Genomic DNA, 11,655 nt, shown 5'->3' with positions numbered 1-11,655 from the left:
AAAAAAGTTTGGTGAGCCAGGCGTCATGTACAACAATGCAAGACCAAATCCAAAGCAGCGTAATAAGGAAAAATTGCGCACAAGGTTTCTCGTGCTTCACTTTTAAGGACAACGATAAAAATACAAAAGGGGAACACTTGCAGCGTCTATCCTCGTAGCCGGAGGCCGCGATACGGCGCACGCGAAATTGGCGCCACAATAGCGGACATTCGATGCTCTCCGCTCGCCAATTGGATGGCCTAGGAATGGTTGACAAATCCTGTACATTCACATTTCTGCAAGGTGGCATAAAAGCAGTACTGTGGGCGGCGGTATTCATTTTTTATTTAGACTTAAATAGTGAACTTCTGCGCCCCAAATGAACGCTTATAAGTTTAAAAAGTACGTTCTTGTGCAATAAGACACAGGACAAAACACGCATGACATGTACTGAGCGAAACATTTCATCCTTTCTCCTATTCCTCAAGAACATACTTTTCAAACTATGAATCAACTTGCCGAGACGAAGTTTCTGATAGGCCGCCGCGGTGGCAGGTGGTTACGGTGCTGGGCTGCTGGCCCGAAAGACGCGGGTTCTATCCCGGCCGCGGCAGTAGAATTTTGATGGAGGTGAAATTCTAGAGGCCCGTGTGCTGTGCGGTGTCAGTGCACGTAAAAGAACCCCAGGTGATTTAAATTTCCGGGGCCCTTCACTACGGCGTGTCTCATAGCCTTAGTCGCTTTGGGACGTTAAACTCCCATAAAACAAACCAAACCAAACTACTGATAGAACGTATTAGATGTAGCTTGGTTGAGAAAGATGCGGTTGCATGCCATACTCAAAAATTAAAATTTTTATTTTGTGCAAGAAACTTAGTTGGAAGTCTGCGCTTGTGTGTGTGTCCCTTGCTCTGTCCTGTGTTCTTTCTCGCAGTTTCTAAGATTAACGTAACGAACCGCTTAGCCCGCCAGAAGACACCTCAGGTTCAGTTTGGCAGTTTGCTTTTTTATCTGCCTTGGGCAAACAAGAGGGCCATAAACGCAAAAGAATTCTTATCATACAACACTCGACATAAGGTGCTCCTAACATAAATTCCTGGTAATTATTTCTTTAGGGCATAACATCATGTTCTTGGTAACATCAATAATCATTATTCACTATCCCATAAACTATATGTTCTGTGCGTCATTACAATTAATTGCCTTGCCACCGTGAATGATCTAACGAATAAACTTAAAAGACCTTGTGACATTCCATGTGGAGCACGTCATAAAAAGGCATGAAGCAGTGAGATAAAGCAAAATGTACGCCTCTCCTCCCCAGCCTGCTGCATACAAAACCCTAACGTAAAAGATCTTCACGAAGCTTCTTTCTGATCAGTGCACCGGCATGCCAGACACATGTAACGGGACCTCTTCTATTTCGGCTATCAAAATCAAGGCTGCTTTTGTACATATTTTCATGAGTAGTTTTTGCGTCATTGCTTGCTTTTTGAGCTGACAGTGATCAGTACTGTTTCAGTCGACACTGGTAACGAACGGCCAAAAATAAAACACACAGGGCTGGTGTACCTCATAACTTTGGTATGCAGATTTTTCTATCACAGAATAGACTGCGGCAGTAAAGTTTTTTCTGTTCAAATATTGTGACAAAATGCTTAACGATTTGTGCCTTTTTATTCAGATAATACTTACTCAACGCATGATGAGCAGCTAAATTTTCGTGTATTGCTCGACCTCTTTCTTTGCAGTTTTGAACTGGGAGCATGAAACGTTTTTATTTCTTCAATTTCTCACGCGCGAGGCTTATTTTTTTATTTTGTTCTCTCTCAGAACTTGACCGCTCAACAGGTCGAGATTCTGAAAACTTATCCCTCTATATCGTGCGCCGTGGGAGTCTGCAAGAACGGAACCTGTGTTAAAAATGGCACGATGGAGCAATGCTTCAAGATACTATAACTAGGCGAATGACGGCTCTCTGTGTACGCCCGTTTCTACTATCTGATGGTGTGTTACAAAAATAAAAGATGCACAGCTGTTGACGTCTCTTTGGAATGCACAGTTCAAATATATACAAATCGCGGCAACATTTATACTGACATGGTAGCCCTTAGCGAAAAACGGTCGTGCTAAAATGCATTTCGAACGTGTGGTATTGATTTTACAGTATTAATTTTGTTTTCTTTTATTCCTACATCTAAATACAAAAATGAATGTTTTCCGAGTAAGCTAAGAGCAAAATTTCGAACATTCTTGCTAATATGTCGAAAATAAAACTTTTGCCCGCTTAGCATATATCTTGCACGTTAAAGATACACCAGATACATTTAGGCTTTAAAAATGTGCGAGACGAATTAAATTTATTTGACGGCGGCATTCTTCATTGACAAGCTTACGCAACACTTTGGTCGATGACCCTTTTAGAGCGTTTCTGGCGCAAAGAATGTGGGCCCCCAAGTTGTGGCTCTAGTGTGGTAGCAGTCGTATTCAAATCTGTTGGAAATCCAGAACCGATTTCTTGTTGCAATTTGCGTCAGGCATCGATCCGTAGTCGAACTGTCAACCAAAATATGCATGGGCGCCTATAGGTGCCGGTCGGGCCTGCTAGTGGGGGTCCTTTTTGGTGACAGGTTCGGCTCCGGAGGTGCCCAGACGCACCTGCCGGCCTAATGCTATCGCGTTCTGCACAGGTAATGGGATTAAGTGGTGGTTGTCTGCTTGCTATAATTCACGAACGACAAGCGAAAGGACAACAGAAAATGAAATGTCTTGACCTTTCACTGAAACGTGATTTCGAGGACTAGATGGTTCCATGCCAGCTACAAAAATTCTGCACGTATGTTTAGGTTGATTTCCCATTTGGTAGATTTGAAATATACTTAGAGCAAATTCATTTCATATTTGAGAATACGATGAAGCTCTTTAATTGACAAAGAGAGAATTTAGCTGGCTTTTAAATCCGCTGATTCCCTACTCTGCATGGATAAGGAATACCGGGAGCGAAATATGTGGTGAGAGAAGTGTAGGAAATGGGTTGGCAGACTTCACTGCATGGAGAATGCGCAGTGAGATTGCCGAACGTAGGAGTTCCAGATTGTCTAGGATACCAACGTCTTCTAAATAATCCAATAAAAAGTTCATGGCGTGTCTGTGCTACCTATGGTGGGTTAAGTAAGGGTCCAAATAGGCAGTCGTGCGTTAGAGGAACTTGAGTGAGTGATTCTATAATATGTTCATATTGTGCACGCTCCTTCTTATATGTTGGGCATTCTAAGAAAATATGCTTCACTGTTTCTGCTAAGCAGCAGTTGTCGCAACAGGGACTCTTCGCTTGAGCTAAACGGAACTGCAGAGCGCTTGTTAAATCAGCGTTTTGACGAAATCGATGATTGCGGAAAGAAAACCAGCGCAAAGCACGGAGACATAGAACAGGAGCACAGGACGTTGCTGGAATATAGACTGCATTTATTTCAGAAACGATCACATTTATACCTTTAAGTATCAAACAACGCTTGCGCACACATGAGATATTTACAAGAAAAGGTAGATTGCAGTATCACAGAGAATCATCAGAACCGCAATCATTGTGCAACACATTACGTTACGGTGTTCAAGAATCTAACTTCTTTATCGAATAGAATAAGCGTCGTGTCACTAACACATCGATCTGCTTGTTTAATAATATGGTATGCCTCTAGAATTTCGCGTTGACTCTTAGTTTTACCGCGTCCAAAAATTGTAGTCTTCTTGAAAAGAGGAGTGCATTTGTGCTTCCTGCAATGTTTAGGCAAAGTTCGCCCCGTCATCTGTGGAAAGCGACCTTTCATGTTCTCTGGGCCTCCACCCTACGAAATTGATGAGTACGCGTTTCCAGATGGCAATACAGTCTGGGTGACAGTATTGATCTGAGGTGTGGGTCTTTGGGGAGCAGAAATTGGTTGTAATATGTTGACAGGCTGCACAGCCGGTGTTTTTTCCTCGTAAGCGATTTTTCTAGCTAGTTGGAAGGCATCAATCAACATGAAGCAAATGAGCTTGTAATTGAGGTGTTGATGTCCTCAGCGGTCTTCGCCACTTTTTCGTTGGCTGTGGTTGTAGTGAGGTGGAATTCACTAAAATTCTATAGAGTGGCCTGCAAAAATAGCCCGCTGATTTATGTAATCATTGTACACAGAAAGTGGTTAGTGATTCTTTTTCCTTAGGAGTTCGAACAGAGATTGTGGCGCTGTTTGAAATTCCATAAAGACAACCCAACGACCAGGGCTTCGGAGCGAGATATAGGAGACCGCTTTGTTAATCCCGCGGAGCTCTGCTGCCATCGAGGATGTCTTTCGTAGCAGGCGATGGAAAATTGTTGGGGCCGTCGAAAGCACATAAAGACCACAAGATGAAGACTCTAGTGAATTCTAGTCGTCTGTGAAGGCGTGCATGTATGCAGAGTTAATGCGCGAATTTTTCAGCAAAGGAAGTCAGAGTAGCGTTCAGTAGCACCGCTTTTGGCATATGTCTTTTCCTACTTACGCACGATATGTGCAGCTTTAACTTTAGAGGAGAGAGTGTTCAGGGTGGAAAGTTTGGAGGCAGGAATTTATTTGGCTCACTAATAATAGGGAGGCTGAGCGGTTTCGCAGCTTGGCCAAAGCTAAATTTACTGTGGCGTATGCGTATTCAGTGCAGGAAGTGCGTTTTTCATTGGAGCACATGTGTGTGTTGTGTTCGCAAGCTTTCCTGAGAAATGATGACGTCGAGGGAAAGGTATCCTGCTTCCGCTACTGTTCGAGAAGCCGATGAACCCCTTGGGAGGCCAAGACAAGTTCGCAGGCTTTTATTCCGCGCGGCCTCTAGTGACCTCTAGTGGCGATACTTTGTGAAAAACTGGCAGGAAGTAACGGAACATTCCTTCAGCATAGACTTTTCGAAGAAGAACCATGGAGCGTCAATCGCAGCGCCATGGTGTTCGCGCCTTTATCTGAAAACTAGGGGTGCTGAGGCAACTCTCTCGTGACGCATTTTACTTTGGGGAGTCCAAGAGAGATTCCCATCTATAACAATGCTAACGAATCGTTGGTATCACACGTCCACCTAGGAAAAGCGGACACCTGGTCATTTGTTTCCGTAAAAGCCATGACAGCGTTTTTTTTCTTGTGAGAGTTGAAGACCAACTGGGAGACAATACATTAGAATGTTCAATAAATTTCTGGGGACGTTTCTTGGTAACGTGGGGGGAATTTAACGCGTTCCAGATCCAGATCTCATAGGAATAAATCCTACTGTGTATTCTTCGTTGTATATTTGTTACTTTTATCAGGGTGATGGTGAACACCAGGAGCTGACTACGGCCCCCTGATGTGCTCCTTTCTCTAATATGTGAAACGACGTTGGAGCGTTTGGAGTACTGATAAAATCTTGCCGATCTTTTAAGTTGTCTTCAGTCCACTTGCATACTATTCCTCCAATTCTAATACTGGCCAAGGCTGCGAGTATGGCGTGATGAAAAATATAATTGAAAGTAGCCTTGATATAGAGAAAGTCAGCTGCTGTGATGCGCCCAGCATGGCGGTTTTCTTTAAGTGACGAAACGAGAGGGATGACATTATAAACCTCTGACCGCCTTTGGCGTAACCATTTCATTTCTTGGGGATTCTGTATTTGGATTTTAAGGAAAATGTGATGCCCTGGTAGATCATTCTGTCCATAAGCTTAACTCCGTAACTCGATAGGGCGATGGCCGGAAAGATGCGTAGCTTGTTGGCTGCTTTACAGGTCTCAAAACGGGCATAATTTTCGCCAGCTTTCATTCTGCAGAGACCACACCAGTTATCCAAGAAGCAGTGTAAAATTCGAGGACCCGAAGGCGAGAAATGCGAGGTAGCTTTGAGATAGTCTCATAGCTCACTTTGCAATGACCTGCAGGAGTGCGACTGTATGTCTCGGAGACAGCGGTGTTCAGTTATACTTTTAATTTATTTTTACATACTGCAGCCCCTACAGAGGCTATCGCAGGAGGGACATGTACATTTAAAAACTAAAGACGTTGTAGCAAAAATTTAAAAAAATTAAATTAAATAAAGTTTATTACATAGGAAAAATTGCATAACTTGGGAGCATGGGTACAGTAAATAAAGGGATCACGAATCAGTTATGGCCTGTATAAATTATAAATTTGTTTATAGGGAGGCAACGCACTAGACCGGGCAATGTATTCCAGTGTGCGCGGAAACTGTATTTAAACACATTAGTGCAAGGAAAGTAAGGTGAAAAATTAAGACTATGATAACTTACTGTTGACGATGGTATGGTAATCGTGATGTAACTGCCGCTTGAGAATCGATAGTGCAAATTAACGACACAGAGCTGAAATTTTAACGATTCTAGTTGCCGGCAGTAGCGAGGGTAGTTATTTGTAATGATTTCATGGCAGAAGAGATTGAAAGATCACTGCGATATTTATTACATATGAAGCGAAGTGATTTTCTGTGGATGGCCTAAATTTTCTCGATCTCTGTTACTTTGTAAGAATTCCACACGAAACAAGCATAGTCAAGAATTGGACGGTTTTGGGATTTATACGTTAGAAACCTTGTTTCTTTCGCAGCCTGAGCTAATCTTCTAAGATACCAGCAATTTTCAGGGCTCTATTACAGATGAAGTCAATATATTTGGGCCATGGTAAAGTAGAATTTGTTTATTTGTTTATTTGTTTATTGTAATGCCCATAGCGCCACAAGTGGCATTACAGTGGGGGGGGGGATCACACATCATACAAAGAGAAAAGAAAGGTAACAAAGTGCAGCACATACAATGAAACCATGATGCAACAGTAATACAGCATAAAAACAACACTCAGAGATGAAGAGAATAAATCACCTGACGTAATTAATACCACCTCTTCAGAGAGCCGGTTCCAATCTCTTATCGACCTAGGGAAAAAAGCATATTTGTACATTTCTGATTTACAGGTAATTTCCTTAACTTTTAATCGATGGTCACGACGTAGCGAAATATAGTTTGGTGAATGGATGTACAGGTCACGGTTTATGCCAGTATTGGAATAGTAAATGCTATGAAAAAATTAAAAATAATTCCTAGATACTTGTACTCGGAGCCCCTTTGAAGAGGTATGTTATGAAAAAACTAATCAAAAAGCGGTGAAGAGGAACTATTGCTGAATATCAAGACAATAGTTTTACTAAAGTTAATATTCATCTGCAAACTTTCACACCACCTACAGAAGCTATAAAATGATTCATTAATGCGAGAATGATCATTAGAAGAGTGAATCATGTCATATAAAACGCAGTCATCAGCGCACATGCGAATGTTCGAGGTGATGTTATTTATATACAATAGAATCAATAAAGGTCCTTAGGGCCTAGTGGCACACCAGATTTACGGAGGCGACGAAAGGCTGGGCTGAACTCTAGTTAATAAACTGTAAGCGCTCAGAGGGGAAATTAGATATCCAGGTTACTTATAAGGTTGAATTCCTCAATGTAACATTTAATTTGAACCTTAGCCTAGATTGAATAACAGCGTCAAATGTTTTTAGAGTTCAATGAAAGAGTGTCTGTTTGACAACCACAGTCCAGATTATGAGTAATGTCGTGCACAAATTCTGTTAATTGGGTAGTTGTGCTAAAACCCCGCCTAAAGACAAGCTGAACACTGGATAAAATATTATTCGATTCAAGAAATTGTACGATGTGTGTATGGATGATATGCTCAAACATTTTACAAGATGACGACGTAACCGATATATGCCTGTAGTTTCCAAGATGTTGCTTACTGCCTGACTTAAATAACGGCAGAACATTTGCCAATATCCAGGACTTAGGGTCCATAATGAGTACCTAATGGAGAATGCATTAGGGATTCCATCAGGCCTGCTTGATTTCTTCATTACCAAATTCAGCATAATATTGACAACACCCTCCAAGTAAATTGTCACATAATCAACTGAAGGTGATTCGGCATAGAGGAATGATTGATTGACTTAATTGTCATGTTCAAAAACAGACTGAAAGAATGAGTTAAAAGCGTCCGAAATGGTCTTGAGATTCTGCATTAATTGGTCGTTAACAATAAATGAAATTTATGTAGTACCCTTAGGAAGGATCGTGGATCAAAATGTTTTGTGGGTTGCAGATCAGTAAATTTTACAGTTGAACACGAAAATAAAAACCTCTAGCAGAATTTTTCAAACCATGGAGCTCTTATTTCGCTTTGTTAAACTGGGCAATGCTTTCGGGTTTAGAACATGCTCTCGATGATCTTAACCTTTTTATCCGACGTGACAGATGCAAAATATTCCTTGTAATCTAGAGAGCATTTAAGTGTTTCTTTTTATTTTTAACAGAGGCAATTTTTAACAATTAATGCAGGTTTTAACAGCACTCTAAAAAAGCAACTAAAGTGTCGTTGTGACTTGTTTTACTAAGTACCAAACATTAATCGAAACGATCAGCAAGACAGTCAGTGATCGAAACATTATCAGCACTAATGAAATCTGGAGAGGACGTGAAGGCATACCGCGGCTTATGAATGGGACAAGTAATCGAAACTTGCACTCGTATATTATTTCACAATTGTAACCTTTCGCTGTGAGATCAGAACTTCGGAAAACTAGGTCTAGCAATGCATCATTTCTAGTTGTACCATCGACAATTTATGAAAGACCAAAGGTTGTAGAAATATCCAAAAGCTCAGTGCAAATGAAAATGTCCTTACCAGTAGCACCAGGGGATGAACAGTGAATGCCAGATGCTATAAAATTAGCCATACACACGAGGCTGGATGCACCGAAATTGTTTTGAAATTTGAACTGATTCAAATTAAGAAAGTTGCCGATAGGCGGCACAGATAACGATGCAGCATTTTGACAAAATTATTCTGCACCAAACAGACTCCGTATCCGGGGGACTAGTCAAAAGTGTAACCTTAAAATTTGATCGGGCAAGCATAGCAACGCCCCCTCTTCTACCTATTGGCCTATGTCCCCGAAATGCAGTATAACCAGGAGGAGTGAATTCATAGTCGTAGATGCCACCATGCAGCCAAGTTTTAGTCATGGCAACAATATGAGGTGAATAGAAAGAAATGAGCGAGAGTAGATTGACACATTTTTTGTAGATACTTCGAACATTAATATTTAAGAGGGTCAGACTTTCCGCAGAGTTACAAGCAAGTCATTCAGAATGTATACTGGCCGGGAAAGACTGCGATGAAGTTGACGGACCAGCTTTTAGCGAGGACGATGGAGACACATTATGCACACAAGGATTACCCGTATTATTTGGTGTACCAGAAAGCTTAACCAAGAAATTTGAAGCGTGATTCCAATCGTGCCAGACGCTATCAATAAACAAATGATGAAAATGCAACCGCACCCGCCAACTGTTGCTGCGAAAAGAAGCCGAAGCGTCCCACAGTTTTTGTCGAACATAGCGCAACCTAAGCGAAATATGCTCCGTAATATAAGTTTAGCTTAGACACATTCTTCATTGCATTGATTTTTTGGCGAAAGTCAAGGAGTCTTCGAAAAACTGGATGAACCTGACCGTTGCGCATTTTGCCCATCCTGTGGCAAAGCTTCATCTGAGGGCATTCAATACTTCGTTTTTCCGTAAGAAACTGAGACAAAGTAGCGAGCAATGTGTTGTTGGTGTCCTCTTCTTCCTCAGTCTGGCCATAAACTATGACGGTATTACGTCGCGAGCGGTTTTCCAAGTCATCCATCTTACTAATTAAGTTTGAAATTATACCATTTATTAGAGAAGATAAAGAACGCGGCTCTTCACGGCTTTGACCACAGAAAAATGATTTTAGTGCTGATATGGGGGATTCCAGAGCTTCAAATCGTACCAAAAACTGTGCCTTGATATCAGATACATCACGAGCATTTTTCTTTTCATTTTCAAGCATTTCCAGTCACGGCAAGATTTCACATATAGTGGCACTGTGGCCGCAAACTTGAGCCAGTCGTACTTCTGGCGAATTCGGGCCAATGTGCGAGCGAAGCGAATATGGCCAGAAGGGGTTCATCATGACAGGCGCGCAGGAAGTCGGCGCGAAGAGCGACAGCTACGACGAGGAGGTACAATGGCTTAGGGGCGCCAAATGTCTGTTTATACAAGACGCCGTTGCGGAGGGAAAACAAGGTCAGCGCATGCGACAAACGGCGAGGTGGGCGTGACGTGCGGCCTTCAAGGTAGTCGATGAGCGGGCAAAGCTCCTGGTTGTCTCACTGCAGTTGAGTAGAGGTTGACGTTGTTACAGGTCCAAGGAATGCGTCGTCATCCAGATCACCCTCAGCCACTCCGGATGGACTCTACGTTTCAGTCCTTTGGTAAAAATGCATGGTGTGACGCCTCCAATGGGCAGAAAGAAGAAAACGTCGCCGACATATTTTCCGTTTGACATCAGTCCGCCGCTGTACAAAACAGGACATTTATTAATTCCAACAGTGGTATTTATCAATCCTGTAGGAGCCGTACAGGTTTCTCGCCTTACTCCTATAGTTTCTATTTATCTTTTTCAAGTATTTGATCTATTTTGGGAGGGGTCAAAAGAGGCATACAATCCCAAGGTGAAAAGAATCACGAATTATCTCCCGCGCCGACACATGGGCTCGCTTTAAATCAATATTTCGCCTTCATAAACAAAAAAGCAGTAAAAATGGAGTAAGATGGCCTCTAATGCACTTCATTTTTTTCATCTACACTGCCCAATATGCTACGCACAAACCCCCGTCAATTCTAAAAGTACATCAATCCTATGTCGATCGATACGATAACCCTTTGCCACGATGGTAATTATCCAATCGCGGAGCAAGACGTTGCAGTAATCTTAAATTTAACCTTTAGCTCTGTTTTCACTCGCGAACCAGATGGTGACCTTCCTGTTTTCTCTTCCTTTGATTTCCCATCCATGCCTGATATTACTTTTGACCCTAATGGTATTGTAAAACTTAGAGACTCTTTGAAACTAATGTCATCTACAGTATCGACGGCATTAACGCAAAAATACTCAAAAACACAAAGCATACTACTAGCGTCATACTGTCCCATATTTGTCGCCAGTGTCTTTCATCAGGTGTCATACCACATGACTGGAAAGTGGGCAAAGTCTTTCCAGTCCCAAAAAATGGCCCATCGTCTTCTCGTCATAATTACCGACCCATATCCATCACTAACATTCCTTCAAAGTTAATGGAGTGTGTAATATACTCGCATATTATGAAATTCCTAGTTTCAGTTAATTTTTTTCAGCCTGCTCAACATGGCTTTCTGAAAGGTTTATCGTGCGACACTGAACTAGCATTGTTTGTTAACGGTTTAAGCTCGAACCTCGACCTTAACATTCCAGTTGACGCTCTGTTCCTTGATTTTGAAAAGGCCTTCGACAAAGTTCCTCATAAGCGGCTCTTTCTAAAACTTTCACGCCTAAATCTTAATTGCTTTGTTTTGGAATGGATTCGGAACTTCCTTACTAACCGATAGCAGTTTCTTTTAGCTAATAAGCGTACATCTTCTTATGCTTCTGTTCTGTCTGGGGTGCCACAAGGCACCGTCCTGGGGCCCCTTCTCTTCCTTATTTATATTACTGACTTACCAGCTAACTTGTGTTCTAACGTGCGCATGTTTGCAGACGACTGCGTTATTTACCGCCCAATAACCA

This window comes from Amblyomma americanum, unplaced genomic scaffold, assembly GCF_052857255.1.
Source record: "Amblyomma americanum isolate KBUSLIRL-KWMA unplaced genomic scaffold, ASM5285725v1 scaffold_97, whole genome shotgun sequence".
In the NCBI taxonomy this organism is placed as follows: Eukaryota; Metazoa; Arthropoda; class Arachnida; order Ixodida; family Ixodidae; genus Amblyomma; species Amblyomma americanum.
Note: the sequence above shows the minus strand (reverse complement) of the source record.